Raw genomic sequence first — 27,310 nt, 5'->3', positions numbered from 1 at the left:
AATGTCCTAGATTTTGAAGTCTCTATATTCCTGTTTTATTTTTCTCCCTCTGTTGTAAGCAGCTCAATTAACATTGCACTTTGAATGAAGCAGAAAATAGTAACAAAATCCTTAATACTGCTCTTATACTGCTCTTTAAGATACAAATCCGCTGGTTATAATATCTGCTCTTTAAGAAATGAAATGTGACTTAAAATATTTTTATTTAATTTTATTTGCAAGCAAAGAGGGATAGCAATAGAGAGATAGAGACACACAGAGATAGATAGATAGATAGAGAGAGAGAGAGAGAGAGAGAGAGAGAATATGAATGAGCATGCCAGTGCCTCCAGCCACTGCAAACAAACTCCAGATGTACGTGCCACTGCTGAGTCATTTCTCCAGCCCAGTGCCTTGTTTGGACTATTATAATATTTTTTAATCAAGTAGAAACTTTGTATGGACACATCACGTGTTGGTGCCATCATTTCCCTCTTCCCTGCCCGAACTCCACTGAGTGCCTTTCCAGTAGGACTGCTGGTATTCACCATGGTGTTGTGTGCTATGAGTTCTGACAGCAGCAGTCACAGCAGTCAGTCATTGTATGTGTGTGTGTGGGGAGGGTGGGGGTGGAGGCAGTATCTCTGGATATTCATTCCCTCCTGCCCCGTGGTTCTCAGAGTCTTTCTGGACTCCTCCCCTTTGCAAAATTCCCTGAGCTTTGGTGGGTGTGCTTTAATTCTTAGTGTTGGGCTCTCAGTGGCTTCTAGCTTTCGGATTTGATGTGTTTTGAGTATCTCAGTGTCTGTCTCCATCACCCTGGCAAAGGCTGTCAGGCTTTCCTTATAAGCAATGCTCTTGCTCATCCCACTAATTCCTCTGTGGTTTCACCTGGACCCTAGCTGCTGTACTAGGAGTGATCCATCTGCTAGGGAGTCACCTGCCTTTTCTTGTCTTATTGATAGATTTTGTTTGTCCTCACTTCAGCTTCCTTTTGCAAAAGGAAAACATATTATCCAATGGAAAGTGAGATCAGGATAGGTTAAAGGGGGTAAACATTGCTAATTTACAGAGATTTTGATAGGTGTAGCCTCACTTCTGGTTAAAGACTACTGGGAACTTCTTGTTGGAGACCATAATCTTGGTCTCCATAGGATTCTGTTTTGGTTCCCAGTTCTAACTATGGGTTGCTTTCTACTCAGTGGCTCTTTTAGTCAATCAGAGAATCACTGGTTACCCACCTAGGCTGTGTGCCACTATTGCATAGGTGTGTACATCTTGTCAGGATGAGTTCTTTCGTGTAGCAGTATCCCATGCTTGTTCATAATACTGTTGACCATTTTATCCTTGGCAGCATATGTAGCACTTCTCAGCACTATATGGGCAGACCACTTGAGAACTGGCGTCTCTCCATATTCAACCAGAGGTGAATTTTACTAAACATTGGTACTCTGTCATTTTAGACTCCCAACCTTCACTGCTCTAACATATTTCCCCAGTGCCTACCTCGTTCATGAGCTGTAAAGAATAATAAGGTGATATGTGAATGAGTAAAGGTGCTGTGTTCTGAGAAAGGAGTAGTCAGTTTAGTGGCACACTTAGTGCCATATAAAAGTTTCCATAGTAGGGGCTGGAGAGATGGCATGGTGGTTAAGCACTTGCCTGTGAAGCTTAAGGACCCCGGTTCAAGACATGATTCCCCAGGACCCACATAAGCCAGATGCACAAGGTGGCACATGCATCTGAAGTTGGTTTACAGTGGCTGGAGTCCCTGGTGCACCCATTCTCTCACTATCTCTCTTGCTTCTTTCTTTCTCCCTTTTTATCTCTCTCTCTCTTTCTCAAATAAACAAATAAAACCATTTTTTATTTTTATTTTTTATTTATTTATTTATTTGAGAGCAACAGACACAGAGAGAAAGACAGATAGAGGGAGAGAGAGAGAGAATGGGCGCGCCAGGGCTTCCAGCCCCTGCAAACGAACTCCAGACACGTGCGCCCCCTTGTGCATCTGGCTAACGTGGGACCTGGGGAACCGAGCCTTGAGCCGGGGTCCTTAGGCTTCACAGGCAAGCGCTTAACCGCTAAGCCATCTCTCCAGCCCAAATAAAACTATTTTTAAAAGTTTTTCCATAGTAGGTATTATGGTATGTGTCGTAGCCAGATATTTCTAAAAATGTCAACTTGGTATATCTATATGAGTCCTCATATCTTGGAAGATGAATCCTCTAGAAGGTCTATGCATTATACACAGACAGATATAACACATATATCATTTTAAACAATATTTATTTTGGTCAATATAGAACAATTAAATAATATTGCATAGTACCTGGCAATATATAGATATATATATAGAGAGAGAAACAGATAGAGAATATATATATATATATATATATCTTAAATTATAATGAATTCTAAAACAGTGGGAATAAATAGAAATAAGAAATAAGAAATAAGAAAACTACTGAGAACCATAGGCTAATGCGCATAGGTTGCCTTTTGAACTTACTTTCATTCATAAATAAAATAACATAATTATATTAATAAGCAATCAACTGAGAACCAAAACTTGGGAATTTATATATGATTGAAGATTTTATTTTACTTTTATGCTTGGCAAATAAGCTGTAAATATTATAAGATATAGTTTGAAAAACAGGGCTATATGGAATTAAGAATGACAACAACAGCCGGGCGTGGTGGCGCACGCCTTTAATCCCAGCACTCGGGAGGCAGAGGTAGGAGAATCACTGTGAGTTCAAGGCCACCCTGAGATGACAGAGTTAATTCTAGGTCAGCCTGGACCAGAGTGAGACCCCTACCTCGAAAAACCAAAAAAAAAAAAGACAACATTCCTAAGGAAAACAATGCATCAAGCACCACACAATTATTCCATAAATTGATGAGACAACTTATGGTAATGCAGTTAAAATACATGTTAACAGTAGGCACCATGGTATACTTATTTGTGTATGCTTTGTGTTTTCTTGAAGGTTTGTAAAAATATGCAATTAGCTACTGTAATTACAATGTTCATTTAAGGTAGTATCATTGAGATAATGATATTTTAAATCTGCATGAAAAATAAGTGTTAAAATTAATTGTTACATACATGTATATAATACATTTGTAATACAATACACAGGATGGAGCCTCTGCCTTTGTGCATAAATGTACTTAGAAAAGCTATTAATCTTTCAAAAATGAATATGATTTCTTATCAAACCATAGGTGAATATCTAAGGATAGTTATTATGCTGCCATACCCTTTAATTGTAGGTAAAACAATTACAAAGTAAAAAAAATTAAAATATGGAAAAATAGTTATCCTCTTGCAAATTAAATGTGTCTCTAAGTAATTGTTCACAACAAATATTCAAGTTTTCTCATACCCTGAACATAATGAATATGCAAGTAAAATTTTTTAAAGGGGGCTTCTACATAGTTAAAGATAATGTGGCTAGTTGATGTCACATTTCATGTCTCATGCACACATGAAAACTTCAAAAAGTAAATATATGCAAAATAATTCTCTCCACAGGTCTGAGGTCAGAGAAAGTTCTAATTCTGAAATAATTGTTAAGTACACAAAACAAATTCATTATCCTGATGTGGTACCAAATGTTCTCTCCCCATTGCAGGACATGAAGGATAGGCTAATTAAAGATGAAGGAAGGCCAATAAAAATATGGAGGACATAAAAGTGATTAGTTAGGCTTTTCCTTTTTTAAAAAAAAAAATATTTATTTTTCAAATGAGCTCTACCGAGACCCTCCTATTTTATTTTATTTTTTGTCTTTTTTTATTTATTTGAGAGTGATAGACAGAGAGAGAAAGAGAGAGAGAATGGGCATGCCAGTGCCTCCAGCCAATTCAAAGGAACTCCATATGCATGTGCCACCTTGTGCATCTGGCTTATATGGGTCCTAGGGAATGGAGCCTAGAGCCAGGTGATGTAGGCTTCACAGGCAAGCACTTAACCACTGACCCATTTCTCCAGCCCACTTTTTCTTTTTTTAGTGAAAGTTAATAATGGGTACATTTCCTAAGCATTAAAACACGTCAAGTTTTTTTTTCTGAATTTATGTGAATCTGTTAATTTTTATTTGTATGAACATATAACTAGATATTAATTATTTGAATTCTTCCACTATCCTAAATAGCTTCCACTTCCTGTCACCAAAAGGCATTATTTCAGAGCTGGTACTTTTAATGTTCAGATAAGGTATGAGATTAAACTTCATTTATATTAACTATTTTTCATCCTTCTCTTAACTGTAGAACTGGAATCACTATACTACTGATTAGTATGCTGTATCCTGGTGGCCCCTACTATGAGGTTCAACATGAATGTTTTGCTTTAAAATGGCTCTGTGTAGTTTTTCATCAGTTGATTTTTTCTAAACCTGAAACATGTTTGAAACTCTAATGGCAAAGCAGATTCATTACAAGCTACTGTCTGCCCCGTCATTCATTTGCTTGGAAAGTTATTTTTCACATATATTTTTAAAATTAGAATTTTGTTATTTTTGTCTAATTTTACACTAATGAGACAAGGCTTCTTTTTGTATAGTGTTATTTTTAATTAAATTTTATCAACATTAATGCTAATTGTTTGAAATGTCCAGAGTAGTGAAGCTCACTGTCATGGAGACATTTCTGTTTTAGCCTAAACTTCTGTCCCTTCAGCATCACATCTCCACCCTCCTGTATGAAACCGCCTTCATCCATCATGTAGATCATTATCCCAAGCATCTGCACTTCCAAGCCTCCTCCATCCTTGAAGCAACTCTGATCACAATCTAACTCCATGAATGGCTAGCATGCGGCAGCTAGGACACTAGCTGAAGGTCTCTGATTCCTACTGTGGTGCTTTGAATCAAACGTCTCCCATAACCTCCCATAACCTGCTGTGCTTTGAATGCTTGGTTCCCACCTGGTAGCAATTTGGGAAGTGGTGCCTTGCTGAAGGAGATATGGTCCTAAGGCTTTGGAGTTTTATAGCACAGCTTCCCCATTCATTGCCAGAACTAATTTCATTCTCTCTCTCACTCTTTTTTATTTTTATTTTTTGTTTCTTCGCGGTAGGGGTCTCACTCTAGCCCAGGCTGACTAGGATTCACTACGGAGTCTCAGGGTGGCCTCAAACTCACTGCGATCCTCCTACCTCTGCCTACTGAGTGCTGGGGTTAGAGATGGGCGTCATCACGCCTGGATGATAATTTCATTCTCTTGCTACTAATTCCCACCTGTGTTGGGCAGAAATGATGCTCAGCTTCTGCTCTAGGGCATTCCTTTTCCTGCCATCATGGAGCTTCCCCTTGAGATAGTTACTTTTGGTTTGGTGTTTTTTGACACAAATGAAAGGACAACTGTCACACTGAAACCAACTCACATTGACCAGGAAATGGTTAAAGTTAGGGTTTTGAAAAGGAAATCTAAAGTTAAGGCTTAATATCCTATCTTGGAATGATAATTTTAGGACTCTATATTTTAATCTTCTTCCTCAGAACCTTTTTCACTAACCATTGATCTTTTCTCTCACACTTAACTTCTTGAGACTATGCTCATGACTTACTGATTTTAGTGCTTGCTATTTTGCCATTGCTGTTTTTTATTTGTGTTTTTCTTTTCATAAGCCCTGGTGATTTTAGGGTCTCTGTCCTCTGTAGGACCAGAGTAAGAGATGTGCATGGCAATGCCTGGGTATCTATCTATGTATCTATCTATGGGAGTCCTAGAGATAAAACTCGAATGGTCCTTGAGGCATCTTCAGATGTTTGCATGGGAAGTGTTCTTACCACTGAACCATCTCTCTAGCTCTTCCTTATTTTATTTTAAGATTGTTAAATGTTTTCACTAACATCTGAAAACTGAGCTCCACATTTAATTTTGTCCATTAAATATTCAAGAAAATGTGCTTGCTTTGGCAGCACATATACTAAAATTGGAATGATACAGGGAAGATTAGCATGGCCCCTGTACAAGGATGACATGCAAATTCGTGAAGCATTCCATATATTTTTTAATTATTTTATTTTAATTTTTTATTTTTTATTTTGAGAGCGACAGACACAGAGAGAAAGACAGATAGAGGGAGAGAGAGAGAATGGGCGCGCCAGGGCTTCCAGCCTTTGCAAACGAACTCCAGACGTGTGTGCCCCCTTGTGCATCTGGCTAACGTGGGACCTTGGGAACTGAGCCTTGAACCGGGGTCCTTAGGCTTCACAGGCAAGCGCTTAACCACTAAGCCATCTCTCCAGCCCGCATTCCATATTTTTAAAAAATATTCAGAAAAATATGATAGCTGAACCCCAAAATGTCTGTGAATGCTTCATCAGAAAGGAGATTGGAAGTCTGAGAAACAAGTCCTTGCCTTTGTACCACCCATTTTTTTAAAATTTTACAGAGAAAGAGGCAGATATATCTATCTATCTATCTATCTATCTATCTATCTATATATATATATATATATATATATACACACACACATATATATATATATACGTGTGTGTGTGTGTGTGTGTGTGTGTGTGTGTGTGTGTGTAGAGAGAGAGAGAGAATGAGAGAGAGTATGGGTGCACCAGGGCTTCTAGCCACTGCAGATGAACTCCAGACACATGCACCACCTTGTGCACCTGGCTAATATATGTCCTAGGGAATAAAACTGAGGTCCTTTGACTTTGCAGGTAAATACCTTAACTGCTAAGTCATATCTCCAGCCCTGTACCATCCTTTCTATTGCTGACTTCTCAGTGAATACCTTCTGCCTCCTGTGATGATCCCTAATATTGGCTCATAGACTTTTAATGTATCTGGAAGGTTAGCAATCATCTGTGAATTAGTGTTTTTAAGTTTTCCATCTTCTCATTGTTAAAGCAATGGAGGCAGTTAAATACCTGACAGATTATTTTTAACACAAGTCTATTAGCATTTTACACTCCTACTCTTCAAAGGAAAGGATTAGCACTGCATATTAGCTTGGCAAAGTGACGGCTATTAAAATTAAGGAATAAAATACCATTCAAAGCAAAACCTCCCTTATGTGACTTCTTTAGATAAGTTCCTGAACATTATTATTTGACATGAAAATGATGGTAATGTAGGAACTGTTTTGGATGAGATTCATAATACATCTTGGGTATTTGTTTATGTGATTTGTGACTTGATTTGCAAAGGTGAATAACTGGAAACACTGATGGAAAAGAATACATGTCTTTCAAAGCTCCAACTAAGAACTACTGCTATATAGCACACGTGAAACATGATAATGATGTATATTTTATTTTTTAAATATTTTATCTTTGCACCAGTACAATTTGCAGAAGTGAGTCAGGAACATATTTTATGTTGGTTCACTGTATCTTCCACAAATGACCTTTCACTTCTGTCACATTAAAGGCTTTCATGAATTGGTCTCTACACATGCCCATGTCAAAAATATCCTCTTGGGCCTGGAGGTATGGCTTAGTTGGAAAATTGCTTGTCTCATAAACATAAGGGCAGGTCCTTAGTTTACTAACCATTGCCTGCCCACATGATAATGCTGGACATGGTAGCACACAACTGTAATTTTAGTACTGGGGAGATAGAGATAAGAGGATCACTGGAGCTTGCAGGTCAGCTAGCCTGGCCTCATCAGTGAGTTCATATGTAGAATGGGGAAGAGAACGCATCAGTCAAGGAATTTTTGGTGGGGGCTGGAGAGATGGCTCAGCAGTTAGGATGCTTGCTGGCAAAGCCAATGGACCCAGGTTCAATTCTCCAGTACCCAAGTAAATCCAGATGCACAAGGTGGCACATGCACATGGAATTCACTTGCAGGGCCTAGAGGCCCTGGCATATCCATTGCCTCTTTCCTTCTCTCTCTTTCTTTGCCTCTTTTTCTGTCAAGTAAATAAAATAAAACAATTTTGGTAAAGATTAAATCATGGCCTTTTCAAATAATATGGCATACGCTAAGTGAACTATGTTCCTAATAAATTAATGAGGCTTGATTATTTTGCTTATAGAGAACAAAATAATTCCTTCCTCACCAATTGTTTTCTTCATAGCCAAGGCCCTTGAATAATTGAAGAATAATTAAAAAGAAAAAAAAATCACGCAGATTTATGTAACTTTTACATAACAGCAGTTATTTGGTAGTGGACACCAAAAGAAACTGGGTACATTTTATACTTTTATTCCTAATTTTGATGAGGTTTGGACAGTCATAGAATGATGGAATGTATAGAGGCTTACCATCTAAAGGTTGTAAACTGAGAGAAGTCATCATTTTTATTCAGACTTGAGTGTGGCCCTGTGTCTTCATTATTTTCAACCAACATGGAGTGGACCCATCCGAATGATGGCCTCATAACTTCCTTTAGAGAACAGTCATAGACTTCCTTGTGGCTTAGTTCAAGGGAGAACAGCAAGAGAAGGTCAAAGAGACCTCCTTTTGTCTGTGGTTTGTTAAATACTAGTGTACCATAATTTATGTAGTGTGGCCCAAACCTTTTATAATTTATGACTTTTCTCTTTACCTTTCCTTTCCTTTTTATTTTGTTTTTTTTTTCCCTTTCCTTTCTCCTCTTTTTCTTCCTTTCTTTCTTCTTCCTTCTTTCTTCCCTCCCTCCCTTCTCTCCCTTTCCTTCCTCTCTCTCCATCCTTCCTTCCTCTTTCTTTCTTTGATTTTTTTTTTCTGTTATTTGGGGCAATGAATTATTTCATATTCTTGCTTTACATGTTACTAGCTATGTTGCATAAGGAGACCTTGAACTAATAGCAATTTTCCTGTAATACCATGATGGTAATGAAGGATCATTTTAGGGTTTGATTCATAATATACCTCACATTGATTTCTTTTTACATAATTTGTTAGTTGATTTGAAAAGATTGGCTAAACTGATGGAAAAGACCACACATCTTTCGTAGCTCAAACTAAGAACTGGTTTCACTTATCTTTAGTAAATTCCCAATTGCATGTCAGTATCTTACCCCTCATAGTATTTTTATACCTCACAATAAGTATATATTTGCTCTAAATAATTTTTATGGATCTAAATCTACTGACAATTTGGTAATACAGTTGCATATCTATAAAAAGCTATTGCATTCCCATAAATGCCTTTAAATGAAATGCAGTCCAGTTGAGGGGTCAGGGATCAAAGTATCATGAGGGCTCCTAAGGGCCGCCAATCTGACTGAAACACTGCAGCTCTAGTTTCAGTGAGAGACTGTGTTTCAAGGAAACAAGTCAAAGAAGCAATAGGGGAGGATGGAGAACTTTCTCCTTGGGCCTCCCTATGCTTGCATCCTGGGTGCACACATTTAAACAAACACATGCAACCCACAATTCTATACACACTGTACCACACATACTACATACATGTGTCAAAAATGTTTTTAGTTATTGTATCATGTTACTTTATTTCTTCCATGCCAGAATAAGACTTTTTAAATGTGAGTTTCCAATTATTTATATTATTAAAGAGTTCTCTTGTTTTTCTTCCTGGCTTCCTGTAGAATCATCTGCTTCTTTTCTGGTAGAGGCCTTGAAAGAGTGAAATAGACTGCTTCATCTTGGAAGGGTTCCACACTCAATTTTTAATAGACCGCCTGCTCATTTCTTGTTAGAATGGCAAGGGTCTTCTCAGACAATTACAATACCACCAACAGGGACAACATAGCATGATATGTTTTGTTCTGCTTTTAGAAATTTGATTTTATCCCATTTTATGTATTGCTTTATACATTTTACATGCCACTTTTCAACCTGTATTAAATAATACCATGCATAACTAAAAAAAAAAAAAAATCACAGCACAATTTGTGCTTTTAGTATACTGCTTACAGAATAGAGCAATTTTCAGTACTCATCTTTGAATTCCAAATTAAAGAATCCTCTTTGTCAGAGATTTTTCATTAGTGACTCTTGTTTCAAGGCAATAGAAACTGTTACACAGTCTGGGCATACATTAAGTATTATGTATTAATAAAAAAAAACAAGTAACTTTCCAGAAACAGTAAAATTAACTTTAGTGGCAGTATTGTATGAAACAATAACCGTAAAAGGTTATTTAATGTATATAAAATTTTATTGTGGGGGAAATTCAAGATGATCCTTAATGTTTACATTATTGTGATAAACTTCTGAAGAAATAAGCAACTGAAAGAATAATCAGAGATGAAGAGAGTGAAATAACTCCCTGGATTTGCTCTGAATGAATTTGTCTCTTTCAAGCTACATTTCCCCCATCATAGAAGTATCTATTATAGTCTACTCACAACAAGGCTTGTAATAAGCTGGAAGACACTATAGGAAAATAAAAGGAAGAATGTTACTATGTCATTATCATGCTCATTTGTCCAATTTTCTTTCTGGGCTATTAATTTATATTGGCAGTGTGAGGGCGCAGTGGGAGACAGTTTTACTTATACAAAAAAAAAAAAAATTGAAAGAGAGCTAAAGGAAGTGACAGCATGAACCATATTGATATTTTTGAAAAAAGTCCTGAAGCAGAGGAAACATTCAGCATAAAGTCTTTGAAGCAGACAGATTCAGGTTCACTGAGATGAACTTCTAGACCAGGCACAGTTATGGAGGAAGGGATTTTTATTAAAGTTACAGATCCAGGGGAAGTTCCATAATGGCAGAAGAAGCTGGACATGCTTTCACGGGACCAAGGAGAGAGAGAGAGGGGGCGGGGGGAGGGAGAGGGAGAGGGAGAGGGAGAAGGAGGGTGAAGCACAAGCCAAAAAAGCCAAAAGTCACACATCACAGCACACTTCAGGAACTCCAGCTAACATACTTTGTATTTGTAGATTGAAATCTCAAACCCACCACCACACCTTAAGATCCACCCAGTGAAACCACCTCTAGCCAGGTGGCTGCAGATGAAAACTATAAGTAATAAAACCCTGAATATATTGGGGGCCATCTATTCAAACTACCACAGTCCTCAACACAAGCTGATTTATAAAAATAGAGGGGCAGCCATGAGAAGTGGAGTGGATATGTTTCAAAAGAACTCAATAATTATATATTAAACATGAAAGTAGTTTAAAAAGCCAACAAACCTAAAAAAAAAAATCAGAATTTTGGACTCATGATGGGAATTACTCAAGTAATCTTGGGCGGAAGAGATAGGGATTAAACTTTTCTACTAGCCCTTGGTAAGATTGAGATTCCTATTTCCAGAAAGGAGAAAAGAAAATCAGGGGAATATAGATAATGAGCTATGAGGAAATGTTCAGGAAAATAATAGAAATGTTGCATTTACAGTTTTCTGGAGAGTAATTGAAACTGTATTATTAATATGCATTGGTAAAAAATTGAATAGCTGGGCATGGTGGTGCATACATTTAATCCCAGCACTTGGGAAGCAGAGGTAGGAGGATGGCCATAAATTCAAAGCCACTCTGAGACTACATGGTGAATTCCAGGTTAGCCTGGGATAGAGCGAGACCCTACCTTGAAAAACCAAAAAAAAAAAAAAAGAATGATACAGGGTTCAAATTCTTAAGTGTTCAAGATATTGTGGTAGAAGGAAAAGGTGACCTCAGAATTTAATGGAGACTGAGTAATGTTACAGAAGTAAAATAGAAAAAAAAAAGTGTCTGAAACAGGTGAAATTTTAAAGTGTAGCATGCACTACAGTACGATGGGAAATACAAGTTAGTCTTCATGGTCTGGAAGACAGTTATTTAAGCTTAGGGGCACAGATGAACCCTCATTAGACAGAATCCCAGGGTCATGGAAACATCAAGGGCTGATTAGCTTGTATTGTTTCATCCCTTACAAAAAAATAACATCTAGAGAGATGAATCAAATGTGAGACTAAAGATCATTTCTTGAAGGCATTATAGGTTTAAAATGGAATCACTGAAATTCTAACACGAAGGCCATTCATAAAGGAAGTAGTGGTAAGTCTGGCCATGAGTTTGCTTTGTCCTTAGAAGTACAGACTAAGTCCCAAGGCATAGGACAGAACTCAGAAAATGAGAGCCACGCATGTTAATAGTGAACAAGCAAAATGTGGATGTAAGTTTTACAAAAGGAAATGAATGATAATCATTCCAAAGCTTCAGCTGGACATGCTTAAGGATATAATCTATAGGCAGACATGCTGCACCTCAGAAGACATGTCTTAATTCTGACAGTAATTAAGTTATAAGAAGTCTAGTGGAGAAATAACATCAATATCAAATAAGCAGCTCCAGGGGAAATAAAAATTGAAATCAAGAGTTGCCTTATAAAAAATGCACTTTGTAAAAATTAACAACATACCTTTTATGGACACACCATGTGTTGGTATCATCTTTTCCTCCCCCTCCCGACCCCATTCTGAGGAATGCCCTTCTCAATGGGGTTGCTGTTATTCCCCATGGAGCTGTGTGTAATGCGTTGTGCTCTATCAATGTACATTTGACAGCAAAATCTAACCAGAAAATTAAAATAAGGGAAAAATGTAGATCAGTATATTCTATGAAAAATTATTTTAAAATATAGGTAATAGGGATTGGAGAGATGGCTCATGGGTTAAAGCGTTTGTTGCAAACCTCATGGCTTGGGTTTGATTCCCAATACCCACATAAAGCCAGATGTACAAAGTGACACATGCATCTGGACTTTGCTTGCAGTGGATACACCCATTCGTACTCTCTCCTCTTAGATAAATAAGTAAAAATCTAAAATAAAATACAAATATGGAAAATGCATTTTGATGAGAGTCAATTTAAAATGAAAAGCAATATAATTTCTCTAAAACAATAGAAAACAATTATTTGATCTTTGCAAATACATAAAATAACTACTAATCTACTTTTGACAAAAATATCTTAGCAGATTTTAAATTTTATTTACACACATACATATATATGTATGTATAGTTAGTTAGATAGATAGATAGATAGATAGATAGATAGATAGATAGATGATAGAAATAGAGATAGAGATAGAGATAGAGATAGATAATGTATACATACATTTTTGGTTTTTCAAGGTAGGATCTTGCTCTAGTCCAGGTTGACCTGAAATTTACTATGTAGTTTCAGGATGGCCTCAAACTCATGGCAGTTCTCCTACTTCTGTCTCCTAAGTGCTGGTATTAAAAACATGTGCCACCATGCCCTGAAATAAATATCCACAATAGCAAACACTATAAGATTCATAGTTAAAGTTTATATATTAAGATATTTATCTGTGAAGAAGAACAAAGGGAGCCTATACATTAAAATTTCATTGAAATAAATTTAAAGAAGAAACAAATAGTCTTAGAAAGCAAAAAAGTCAATAGAACACCTGCTACTGTGATGATTAGAGGCAATGTTGACTATATGAAAAATCAGAATAAATTATAAATAAAATAATTCATCAATGTCACAAATTAACTAAAATTTTATTTTGAAGCAAGCACAACAGACTGGCCATTTTTATGTGAGAAAATGAGAGCCAGAGAGAGAGATTTGGCATGCCAGTGTCTCCAACCATAGTAGTCGAACTCCAGACACGTGTGCCACCTTGAGTGCATGTGCGACCTTGTGCACTTCTGTCATCATGTGCATCTGCCTTAAGTTGAACACGGAAATCTGAACATTGGTCCTTAGGCTTTGTAAGCATAATCCTTAACCACTGAGCCCAAATTAAATATAATTTACACAACAAACTTTACTTCTTTCACCATCAATAACAACTAGGGAATGCATTTCTTTGAAATTAAAGCCTACTATCAAATATATATTTACAAAATATATATTCATAAATTCATGAATGAGAGCTAGATTCTTCTATCATTTGATGGAACTTTACTTGGATCTGTAAGCTTGAAATAAATCCCTTCCTTCCGTGAACTGTATCTGGTTGGATATTTATTCCAGGAACATGAAGCTGTCTACTAACATGCTGCAATAGGCCTGCCTGAGTTATGTATTAAAAACCTGTCTCACAAAACCAAGATCTGGAAAGATAGCTCAATAGAGATCTTGCTTGACACACCCAAGGACCTAGATTTGATCCCCAGACAGAAGATCCATTAATAGGTATACACACATACATGCATACACACCTAATGGTCCAGTATTTGCTGTTACATTTCTTTTAGAGAATAAGTTGAATAATGCTTAAAAGAGGTCTACATTTTTTCTTTCTTTTTTTCCCATTTATATCACTGTATTTTAATATTTGAGAAAAATTCCCTTATAAATCCAAGCACAGAGAAAAAAAAAAAAAAAAGGCCAGAGAAACACCAACAAAAGCAAAACCACAAAATTCTTTCAGCAAGCAGTACCTCCAGCGCTCAAAACTCTCTGTGTATCATTGGGCTGGAGTTCAGATCCACCCCCACTGACACCCTGCCTTACAGTGGAGCTTCAGGATCTGCCCCAAGTGATACCTCCTCCAGCCAGTTTAATTTTAAGACTTGAGTCTATAGGGGACATACATTCAAATTACCACACAACAGCCCTGATAAATTAATCTGTTCTAATTGAAAGTATGCTTGTATCCATTTATAGAAACACTTAAGCTAGTGTCTCAACCATTAGAATATGGACACAAATCATTAAATGAAAATGCAGTATTTGTAATAAAAAAAAAACTTCCCTTAACATATGTTAGCACATCCATTTTTATTTTAACAAAAAATGTTTCCATCCCATTTTATTAAAAATATCCATAGATTCTATAATTTTAAAAAATATTTTAATTTATATATTTGAGAGAGAGAGAGAGAGAGAGAGAGAGAGAGAGAGAGAGAAAGAAAGAAGCAAAGAGAGAGAATGGGTGAGATTATTCTTAACATTTCATATAAATGGAGTGATAAGATAGTGTGATTAGTTTAATATTTGTTTGTAGTATGTGCCAATAAATTGGCTCTTCTTTTTTTTCTTTCTTTGTGGTACATGAATACAGTCAAGTTGGTATAATTGTTAGCCTCCTACCTGTCTTCCCTCCTCCACAGGGACCCTCCCTGTTGGGGTATGTGAATGGTGTATTGCGGGGTTAGCCTTTAATTTTTTGTAGGAGGCAATGTCTCTGCGTGTCATGACTCAACTTGTAGCGCTGATATTATCTCCACCACCTCTTCCACAAATTTCCCTGAGCCAGGTTGGGTTCATACTAGGTCTGCTTCCCTGTTGAGATCTTGGGTGCCTCTGTGTCTCTGAATATCTGGTTTGGTAGGTGTTGATTATTCTCTGTGTCTAACTCCTTCCTGTTGTCCTGGTTTCTGGGTTGGCAAGAAAACAGCATTCTTGCATGTTTCCCCAATTATTCTTAGTTTCAGCTGGGGCCCTTTTTTTTTTTTTTTTTTTTGTTTTTTAATTCATAACCATCATGCCATTTTTTTGTTCATTATTTATTTATTTATTTGAGAGCGACAGACATAGAGAGAAAGACAGATAGAGGGAGAGAGAGAGAATGGGCGAGCCAGGGCTTCCAGCCACTGCAAACGAACTCCAGACGCGTGCGCCCCCTTGTGCATCTGGCTAATGTGGGACCTGGGGAACTGAGCCTCGAACTGGGGTTCTTAGGCTTCACAGGCAAGCGCTTAACCGCTAAGCCATCTCTCCAGCCCCCCTTTTGAGGTATGATAGGGTGGTTCTCTCCTTAGGATCTGTGTCTATCTGAAAAAGAGAAGCAGATTCTCCAACAGGGAGTAAAGTTAGCACCAAGTAAATGTGGTAACCCTTTTTTTTTTTTTTTGAGAGAGAGAGAGTATACTGGAGAGTGGGTTCATTCTTGGATGTGGTTCTGTCTTGATTCCAAGCTCCAGCTATGGGTTCTGTTCCACTGAGATCAGTTGGCCAAATCGAGAGCAGTTGGATTTGCACCATGGCTATGCACCACTATTGTGCTTGTATGAGCATCATGTCAGGTTGTTTGCTGCTAAGTAGGGTATACCATGTGTTGCTTGGGCAGATATTGTTTATTATCCCCCAGTCACTCATGTAGCACATTCTGGCACTAGACATGCTGTCTGGGAAATGACTCTCTTCCAGCTTCTAGCCATGTCGCTCCATGATACATGCCAACAGCGTATGGTGTCTTCAGCAGTAGGGTCTTACCACTAATCTATGGTGGGTCCTCAAGCACTCTGACATAAATTTGTCTTCTTTTGGGAGACCTTGTAGGTCTCTTTAATCAAAAGCTCATTATGGATGATATCTACCTGCTGGTACCAGGAGTTACAGGTCAGCACCGAAGAAGAGAAGGAAGACAGAGATAAGTGACTTAAAAGAGATAGAAAGATGAGAGGGAAGAGGGAAAGAGAAAGAGAGCAGCAGAAACAGGAGGATATAATGGTCAGTTTTTGTCATAACCTCTACAGGGTCTTGTGAATCCAGTTCTCCCTCTAAGGGCCTGGTGGAGGCTCAACCATTTGCTCTGTTTTTTAGGATGTAGACTTTTATGGTACCATTGCCTTTTGATTCCAGTTTTGTGTCCACCCAACCCCTCCCTTACCTTCTGCTCCCTCCCTACCCTCCCTATTGTCCTGTCCTCAAGATGCTTGGTAGGTATGTTGGCAACTTGGCTAGATTCATGTTAGGAGCTGTAAAGAGTGAGACTATGCAGCAATTATCTTTCTGTGATTGGGTGAGTTCACTAAGAATGATATGTTCCAGGTTTGACCATTTTTCTTCAAATTTCATTGTGTCATTTCTCCTTACTACTGTGTATAATTTCACCATGTACATATACCATATGTTAGTTTAATTTGTCTAATGGTGGACATCTGTGTTGATTCCAGCTCTTGGCTATTATGAATTGAGCATCTATAAAAATGGTTGAGCATATCTCTCTGATCTGAGGCATGGAGCTTTTAGGGTACGTGCCCAGTAAGGGAATAATTGGGTCTGTTGGTATCTCTGTAGTCAGTTTTTCTGCAGTTTCCATATTGCTTTCCAAAGTGGTTGTACCATCTTACATTCCCACCAACAGTAGATTAGGTTTCCTATTTCTCCATATCCTCACCAGTATTTATTTGCATTTGATTCTTGATGTTTGCTACCCTTACTGGGTTAAGGTGGAATCTCATAATTTTAATTTGCATTTCCCTGATAATTAGGGACAATGAACATTTCCTTACGTGTGTATTTGCCATTTGTATTTCTTTCTCTGTGAACTGCCTGTTTGGTTCTTTGCCCCATTTTGTGAGTGGGTTATTTGACTTTTTATTATTTAGCTTTTTGAGTTCTTTGTAGATTTCCCTGGCCAGCAGCAAGTTGAACAAGGACCCGAGGGGAAGTTAACCTGAGTGGGAAAAGGCAAACAGACACAAGAAGGAGACCATGCTAGATGTTTATCAAGGCCTCAGAAGGTTTATTTTTTACACAGTGGTTATATAGGGGAAGAAAAAAGTGGGGGTGGGGGGAATAAGCTGGCTGACATGATTTAGGGCTTTGGAATTGTCAGGAAACCTAGAGGGGATGTAATAAGGTGTTCATCTAATCTTGCCTCAATGGCTTAACATCCTGACTGCACCAGGCTTCACATCCTGACCATAAACTGGCCTTGTGCAAAAGATAAGTTTCTGTAAGCAGTCTGCTGAATGACATTCCAGAAGTACCTAACAGAAAGCTGGATGGACCAGCTTTCTGAGTAATGATTCAGCTTATGAGTGGGGCAAAATGGAGAGACTTTTGCTCTATGGCTCCTGACAGTAGATTCTAGAAATTAGGCTTCTGTCAGTTGGATATTAAGCAAATATTTTCTCCCATTCTGTGGTTAATCTATTTGCTCTGCTTATTGTATGTTGGTCTGTGAAGAAACTTTTCAGCTTCATAAGATCCCATTGGTTGAGTGATTGTTTAAGATCCTGTGCTACTGGGGTTCTGTTCAGGAAGTCTTTTTCCAATTCCTACATCATAGAATGTTCCCCCTAACTTTTCTTCCAGTAGTAGCCAAGTTTCTGGTGTTATATTGAGGTCTTTGATCCATTTGGACTTGATTGTTGTGCATGGTGAGATGTGTGGGTCAAGTTTCAATTTCTTGCATATGGTTATTCTGTTTGTCCAACATTTGTTGAAAATGCTGTCTTTTTTACAACCTATATCATTAGGGCCTTTGTCAAATATCAAGTAGCTGTAGTTACTTCACCCAAAGTCTGGGTCCTCAATTCTATTTCATTGGTCTATACTGCTGTTCTTATGCCAGTACCATTCTGTTTTTATTATTATGGCTCTGTAATATAGCTTTAGATCAAGTATGGTGATGCCTGCAGAAGTGTTTCTTTTGCTGAATATATGCTTGGATATCCAAGGCCTTCTGCTTTTCCATATGAATTTTGAGATATATATCTCTGTGAAGAATGCTGTTGGAATTTTGATGGAAATTGCATTAAATATGTAGATTTTCTTTGAAAGGATTGCCATTTTTCACAATGTTAATTTTGCATATCAAGAAGCATGGGGTTTCTTTTCATTTTCTTCAGTCCTCCTCAATTTCTTTTATGAGTGTTTTTATGTTTTCATTATATAGGTCTTTCACTTCCTTGGTTAATGTTATTCCAAGGTATTTTATTTTTTGTTGTTATTGAAAATGGTACAATGTCACTTATTTCTTTCTCTGTATCTTTGTGATTTTCATATAGAAAGGTTACTGATTATTGTGCTGAAGGAATTTATCACCTTTAAGAGTTTTGGAATGGAGGCTTTTGGGTCTCACACATATAGAATCATGTCATCTGCAAATAGCACTAACTTAACATCTTCTTTTCCAAAATGTATCCCTCTTGTTTCTTTCTCTTGTCTTATTGCTTGAGCTAAGACTTCCAGTACTAGATTGAAGAGCAGAGGAGAGAGTACTCACCACTGTCTTGTTCTTGATCTCAAGGGTAATTCCTTCAGTCTCTTCCAATTAAGTATTATTTGGGCTTTAGGAGCTTTGTATATAGTCTTTATTGTGTTAAAATATATACTGTCCATGCAGATTCTCTCCAATGTTTTGATTGTGAAGTGATGTTGTATTTTGTCAAAGACCTTTTCTGCATCTATCAAAATGATCATGTGGTTTTTTGTGTTTAGCCTTGTTTATGGGTTGTATTACATTGACAGGCTTCCATAAATTGAACCACCCCTACGTTCCTGGGAGGAAGCCCACTTGATCAAGGTGGATAATGGATTTGATGTGTTGTTGAATTCAGTTTGGAAGGATGTTGTTCAGGATCTTTGTGTCTAAGTTCATCAGGGAAATATGCCTGTAGTTTTCTTTTCTTGTGGCATCTCTGCCTGGATTTGCTATTAGGGTGACACAGCTTCATAGAAGGAGTTGGGGAGATTTCCCTGTAACCAAATTGTGTGGCACAGTTTGAGAAATACTGGTCTTAGTTCTTCCATGAAGGTTTGATGGAATTCAGCTGAGAAGCCATCTGGTCCTGGACTCTTATTTTAGGGGAAGTTTTTTTTTTTATTACCTTTTCAATTTTGGTGGGTGTGATAGGTTTGTTTAGTTGATTCATCTGCTCTGAGTTTAACTTTGGTAGATGATATGTGTTTAGAAATGTCTCCATTTCCTCCATATTTTCAAATTTTGTAGAGTAGAGGTTTTTGAAGTAAGACCTGATGATTCTCCCAATTTCACTTATCTCTTTTGTGATATCTCCTTTTTTATTTCTAATTTTGTTAATTTGAGACACCTCTTTTTTTCATGTGATCTAATTGACCAGGGGTTTGTTGATATTGTTTATATTCTCAAAGGGCCTATGCTTTGTTTCATCAAGTTTGTTAAATGTTTTCTTAATTTCCATTTCATGAATTTCTGCTCTGACCTTAATTATTTATTTCCATCTGGTTCTTTTTGGGTTGGATTCTCTTTGATTTTCCAATGCATTCAGGTGGATGGTTAGGCTATTTTGGGGGAATCTCTCTGTCTTTGTTCTGAAGGCATCTAGTGCTATGAATTTTTCCCTGAGGACTGCCTTCATTGGGTCCCATAAGTTTTGGTATAATGTGTTCTCATCATCATTCATTTCTAGAAATTTCTCAATTTATTTATTTTATTTAGTCCACTATCCATTTATTGTTTAAAAGTGTGCTGTTCAGTTTTCAGGAGCCAATGGGATTCTTTGTGGATGTTATGTTGTTAATTTCTCTTAATATAGCATTGTGATTTGGTATCATGCAGTGGATATGTCAATCTTCCTAAATATATGGAGGCAGGCTTTGTGACCCAGTATATGATCTATTTTAGAGAAGGTTCTGTGTGCTGTTGAGAAGAATGTATAGTCTCTGGATTTGGGGTGGAATGTTCTATAGTTGTCCATTAGGTCTAAATGCTCTATGGTTTTGTTGAGCTCTCTCACTTCTACGTTGAGTTTCTGTTTGGATGATCTTTCTATTGCTGATAATGGTGTATTGAAGTCACCAATTATGATGGTATTGGTTGTTATTTCTGTTTTATTGTCAAGTAGGTTTGGTTTTATGAATTGTGGTGAACCTGTGTTTGGTGCATAAAGATTGATGGCTGTAGCATCCTGTTACTGGACTGTTCCCTTGATCAGTAGGAAGTGGTCTTTTTTCTAAAAAAAAAAAAGATTTAAAGTCCATTTTATCAGATATTAGTGGCTACACCTGCTTGTTTCTTATTTCCATTTTCTTGGAATATCGTTTTGTCCACCCTTTCACCCTGAAGAGGTGTCTGTCTTTAGTGGTGAGGTGGGTTTCTTGAAGACAACAAATTGAAGGGTCTAATACTCTAATCTACCCTGCTAGCTTGTGTCTCTTACTGGGTGAGTTAAGGCCATTGATATTCCTGGTAATGACTATGAGGTTTGATTTGATTCCTGCCATATTATGTTGGTTTATGTGGTTTGGTGTCTTCATGGATTTTGAAGATTTTGTGCTTTGCTGAGTTAGGTTATTGTGATATGCTTATTGTAAGCACTTGAGGTTGATTATTTGTAGGTTTGGTTTTGTGTTCATATAGTTGTAAAGCTGAATTTTGTCATGTAAGGGTTTTGTTTTGTTTTGTTTTGTTTTTCATCATCTATTGAGGACTACTTTTGCTGGCTGGAGTAGTATTGGTTGGAAGCCATAGGTTCTTAGATGTTGCAGTGTTCCATTCCAGGCTCTTCTGGCTTTCAGGGTTTCCTTTAAGAAGTCTGAAATGATTCTGATGGGGTTAATTTTATATGTAATGAGTTGTTTACCCCTAGCTGCTTTTAAGACTTTCTCTTTCATGTCAATGTTTAGAGTCTTAATAACAATGTTTCTTGGGTAGTTTCTCCTTTGATCTAATCTGTTTGGAGTTCTGTTAGCTTCTTATATCTTGATGGGCTTTTCTTTTGAGGGAGTGGGAAAGTTTTCTTCAATTATTTTGTTAAATAATTTCTCCATGCCTTTGGTCTGAATTTCTTCCTTTTCTGGTATTCCCATGATCTGAATGCTAGGACTTTTGAGGGCATCCCACATTTTCCTCATATTCTATTCACAGAAATTTTTGAACTTATTAAAACTTTTGCACTCTCAAAACTTTTTTTCTGCTTTGTCTTTCCGATCTGAGCATCTATCATCCACATGGCCGACTCTATTCTTGAAAGCCTCTAAAGAGTTTTGGGCTTCTCCAATTAGGTTTGCATTTTCTACTACTTTTCTATGTATGCTTTCCATCCCTCTGTCATGTTCCCTTTTTACATCATTTTCTGATTTTCTTGATGCTTTTTGGAATTCCCTCTTGTATTTATTTATTTCTTCATTTAGCATAGCCAGCTGGTTATTTAGGTCCTCTTTTTTGTATTTTTTCACTATCCTTTATATCCTTTGAGTGTGTTTTGACCCCTTCTATTTTCTTATCTATTAGGTCTAGTTTAGTGATGACAACATCCACACGATTATCAGTCCTGTTGCTTTTCTGCAAGTTCTACCAATAGCTTGGTCAGGGTTGCATTGCTCATAACTTCATTTTAGGGTTCTTATCCTATTGTCTCTTCTATGTTTTGGTTAGAGACATCCATTGTAGGACTGGGAATTCTTTCTTAAAAATATATATTTATTTATTTGACAGAGAAAGAGGGAGAGAAAGAATGGGGTATACCAGGACCTCCAGACACTGCAAACAAACTCCAGTCACATGTACCCCCTTGTACATATGGCTAGTGTGGATCCTGGGTAATTGAAAGTGGTCCTTTTGCTTGCAGGCAAACTCCTTAACTGGTAAGCCATCTCTCCAGCCCTAGCAATTCTTATTAGATTTACTTGTATTTGATGTTTTATGTTATTCCTTTTGCATTGTACTATGCCATGTGGGAGCAGGGAGAATGGGACTGTCTTAGCTATGGGCAGGGGAGGTGGTGCAGCTTCACAGGGGCAGAGATGGGTGAGGCGGCAGGGGTGGAATGGATCTGAAGTCCTGTGGGGATGGGTTGCTTGGGGGCAGAGAGAGGCAAGTGTGTAGAGTCTGGCTGGGGCAGAGCAGGGTGGTGCAGAGCAGGTTCACAGGGAGTTGTCAGGCTCACTGGGAGGGTGAGAGGAGGTGGGGGGGTGCAGCTGAGGGGGTATGAAGCAAGTTACATGGGGGTGGCAGAGTATAATGGTTCTGAGGTCAAGGTTGGCTGGGGCGGAGCAGAGAGGGACTGAAGTGGGCAGAGTGAGGATGTCTGAAGACACACTAGGGGATGGAATCTGTTAATGCACGGGGTGGGGTTTGGATCCCTGCAATTGCCTGTGCCAGGCAGCTCAGGTTGAACTACTGGCCTGGGTCTTCTTGCCCGCAGTTACTGCGAGATTAGCCTGAGGCTGAGACTCTGGTTAGGACTACCGCTTGGGGGAATTGGAGGATTGTTGGGTTAATCGAGAGTGTAGGAATCAGCCAATTCCCCTTTTTGCACCTTTGCACCCTACCATTGGTGATCGATTTGAGATTTCTCTCCCTTAAAAGTCCCAGTGACCCCTTAATTCCTTGCCTCTCCTTCCCACAAATTGTGGTGCAGTTAGGAGGATGCCATCTTGGCTGGAAGTCAGATTCTATAACTTTGAAAGACTAACTCATTAAAAAATTTTCATTGATCTGTTAAAAAATCTTATGTATTTCAAAGATCATGATAAATTGAAAGGTATTGTATTCTCTACTGAGGACATTCCATAACATGATTGAGAAAAATTCAATATCTGGATAGCTCATGTAAATGCACTGAAGACTCAATTGTGTGAAGGCATTAAATCTTTTCAGAGTAACCTATTGATTAATATAAGATAGGTCACAATTATAGATTTTTTTAAATAAACATGAATATCTTCAATTTTTATTTTCCAGCACAGTGAACCAAAATGTGGAAGGAAGATACTGAGTAAAATTAATGGGGATGATGATATCTTGGGATAAGTTATTAATATTTCTTATGAATATTTAATAATCAAAGCAACATTGTAATGTCACAAGACCATAGACATGGAGCCATGATCAGAATGGTGAGGTCACAGGTACAGCCACAAGAACATACATTTCTGACACATCTGGATCCACCAAGCTGTGGATGGGCAATCATTTCAATAAATGAAAATGGCTGGGTGTGGTGGCACACACCTTTAATCCCAGCACTTGGAAGGCAGAGGTAGGAGGATTACTGATAGTTTGAAGCCACCCTGAGACTACATAGTTCAGTCCAGGTCATCGTGGACCAGAGTGAGACCCTAACTCAAAAAAACAAATAAATAAATACAAATAAATAAATAAATAGATGATATTGTTGCTGGAGAGATGGCTTAGGTGTTAAGGCACTTGCCAGCAACGCCAAAGGACCCATGTTCAATTTTACTACATAAGCCATATGCAGAAGGTGACACCCACTTCTGGAGTTTGTTTAGCAGTGGCTGAAAGCCCTGATGCACCCAATATCTCTCTCTCTCTCTCTCTCTCTCTCTCTCGTAAACAAAAATTTTTAAAAAGACTGCTTAAAAAATAAATGAAATTGAATTAAAATGCTATCCAAGGGCTGGAGAGATGGCTTAGAGGTTAAGTGCTTGCCTGTGAAGCCTAAGGACCCCGGTTCGAGGCTCGGTTCCCCAGGTCCCATGTTAGCCAGATGCACAAGGGGGTGCACGAGTCTGGAGTTCGTTTGCAGAGGCTGGAAGCCCTGGCGCGCCCATTCTCAATCTCTCTCTCCCTCTCTCTCTCTCTCTCTCTCTCTCTCTCTCTCTCTCTCTCTCTCTCTCTCCCTGCCTCTTTCTCTGTCACTCTCAAATAAATAAATAAAAAAAAATGCTATCCAAAAATAAACTTGAGTTTATCCTAGATAATACACAAAATGCCACTTCTACATTACTTTACAGGTCGACGTATAATAGGTTAATCTAGAAAATTCCTAGAAAATAGCATTGGTTTCCATCTTTGTGATGACTGAGTAGCAAAAGGACTTTGAAAATTGGAATCTAGCAGTGGGGAGATAGCTCAGTAAGTAAAGTGCTTGATTCACAATCATGAGGAACTGCGGTCAGTATTTAATATGCATATTAAAAATGACAGATGTGTTAACATGTGTCTGTAATTTCAGATCTGAAGAGTTAGGAACAGCCTAACCCAATAGAGTGCAACGAGAGACTCTAAAGAAGAGGTGGACAGCATGCCTGAGGAATGACACAAGAGCATCTACTGGTCTCCACACAGATCTTTACACTCAGACATATGCTACTGTACACTCATGGGCCCACACATATATAAACACACAGACACAGACATGCAAAAAATATAAAAAAGAAGTGGACCCCTAAGTATTTGAAAAATGGCCTCATTTAAATTTAAGACAGAAGTTCGGTGGGTAAACGAACTTGCTTACAAAGCTTGAAAGCCCAGGTTCAATTCCCTATAACCAAGTAAAACCATACATCAAAGGGGTCATTTGTCGGGAGTTAGTTTGCCAAGGCAGGAGGATCTGGAATGCCCATACTCACTCTCATTCTCATTCTCATTCTCTCTCTCTCTCTCAAATAAATATTTCCAAGCAAATAAATAAACAAAGTCAAAATAGCTATCCAAAACCCATCATTAACAATGTTTTAAAAGATCACAAATTGAGGAAGACACCAACAGTAATATAACTGACCAGAATATACAGAAATTTCTAAGGAGACATCTTTACAAATTGGAAAAGACACAAACAAAAGATGTTTCCCAGAAGAAATAGATCAACGTGGACATGGTGGTGCATCCCTTTAATCCCAGCATTTATAAAACTGAAGTAGGAGGATTACCATGTGTTCAGGGCTAGCCTGGGATTACAGGGTGGATCCCAGGTTAGCTTGGGATAGAGAGAGACCCTACCTTAAAAAAAAAAAACATTATATATTCAATAAGAGGTGGGATTTAATGCAAACAGAAGTGTCTTGCAGAAGTTGGAGAGAGCTTAAACATGGGCTCTAGCTGGTAAATCTCTAGGCCAGAATCGGTCATCTCATACAGTGTGCTGTTGGTAAGGAAGACCTATTAGGTCCCCAAAGCAATGTAGGCCAATGTAAAAGCACTTGGTAACGTGCCAAAGCTAAAAAGTATGACTATATAGTTGAAGACACCATAACCTGCAGTCACAGGACACCAAGACTGTTCTAGAACTGAGAAAGGTAATTGTTTCTTCAGGGCTAGACCACATGGTGCTGGAAAGTGCTATGGGAGCTGCTGGGGGATAAAACTAACTAAAAGCTTGAATAACCAGGAGATCCTTCAAGCTTGGAAATCAATCAGCTGGGCAAGAAGTATACACCAGTGCAATAGTGACACACATCTTTTGGAGGTAACCAACTGCTCTTAGATTGGACATGAAACCTGCTCTTTGAGAGACAATTCATCCCTGGTACTGGGAACCAAGTCAGGATCCCATGGATAGGATACTTCTAGAACTTCCCCTGCTGCTTTTCTGCTAAAAGGAGTGAGTATAAACATGAAAAAGTGCCTCACATAACTATGCTTATCCCCTTTAATCCAAACTGCTCTCACTCTTGGTTGGAGAATCTGTTTTATGTTATAGATGGTAGAAACTATTGGGGTGATCCTGGATCCATCAATATGACAAGAAAAGATAGATGACAGTATACTATGAGATGGGACCCCTTTATCATGATGGCTGTGGCCCAGAGACGATTGCAGAGGAAGTAGCAACAGGAGTAGTGCAGTCATGGCTAGTCTGACAACCAGTGCTTGAGAAACGACAACAGACACTCTGGTCACTCAAAACTCATCAAAGGAGAAATCCAGCGAAAACAGATAACTCAAGAATAAATCCGGGCTGGAGAGATGGCTTAGCGGTTAAGCGCTTGCCTGTGAAGCCTAAGGACCCTGGTTCGAGGCTCGGTTCCCCAGGTCCCACGTTAGCCAGATGCACAAGGGGGCGCACGCGTCTGGAGTTCGTTTGCAGAGGCTGGAAGCCCTGGTGCGCCCATTCTCTCTCTCTCCCTCTATCTGTCTTTCTCTTTGTGTCTGTCGCTCTCAAATAAATAAATGAAAAAAAAAAAAAAAAAAAGAATAAATCAGACTTCTGACATGCCCGCCAGAGCTCAGGGAACATTGCAGAAGAGGAGGTGGAAATATTTTAAGAGCCACAGTGTGGGTATGATTAGCCTGAGGTTCACCACCCACCCAAAGGACTTTAGGACTATATATATATAAATGATATATATATAATATTTTATATATTATACATAAAATACATAAAAATTATACATAAAAATATGTATAATATTTTATATATTATACATATATAAATAGTATAGGTATGTGTGTATTTGTGTATGTATATGTGTAAAACCATATCATGTAAATATGATTTTGGAGAAAGACTTGCAAAACTGTGGAATTATCTAGATCATGAGGAAAATAGGGATATCTGGATAAAGTTTAGTGCTTGCTTTAAGGTAAGATGGGTCAGGGATTCTTGCCCATCATGTTTTTTTGCATTGTAAAGTTTTCACTTTCAATGCATCTGAATCTTTCTTCTTTAACTGCAAAGTTGATGCATAGTATTTTCCCAAGTAAATCGTTATTTCTTGTAATATCTGCTGTGTCACACATGGACTAATTCTAGTGGTTGGCATGTTGTCAGAGCCCATATGATAATTCTTACATTGTAGGTTTTCCTCTTGCAGTTTCACAGTTCCCTATTTCATACAGTGGTATCTTATTCTTCTCACCCAGTCCTTGTAGAACAGCCATTCTTTTTGCATTTTTGTTTTGTTTTTTATTGTTTTAGCTTAACATACATGTGCCCCCTCCCCAATTTTATATACTTGATAAGATCTTCAGCCAAACTTAAGTGTAGTTACATCTAGGTAAACTAAAGTTAAAGCATATAAAATAATGCACTCATTTATTTATTTATTATTATAGGGTGCTATATATTTTGTGAGTAACCTGCATTCTGATTTT

General features: G+C 38.0%; 1 non-coding gene across 1 annotated transcript; it reads left to right on the top strand.

The window, feature by feature from the left end:
• The first annotated feature begins 5,899 nt into the window (after window positions 1-5,899).
• LOC123464172 lies at window positions 5,900-6,006 on the top strand. The gene has a single exon (XR_006639413.1). It is a non-coding gene; the product is annotated as a U6 spliceosomal RNA (small nuclear RNA).
• The last annotated feature ends 21,304 nt before the right edge of the window (window positions 6,007-27,310 follow it).

Source organism: Jaculus jaculus, chromosome 10 (genome assembly GCF_020740685.1).
Source record: "Jaculus jaculus isolate mJacJac1 chromosome 10, mJacJac1.mat.Y.cur, whole genome shotgun sequence".
Lineage (NCBI taxonomy): Eukaryota > Metazoa > Chordata > Mammalia > Rodentia > Dipodidae > Jaculus > Jaculus jaculus.
This window is presented reverse-complemented; position numbering and strand designations above follow the sequence as displayed.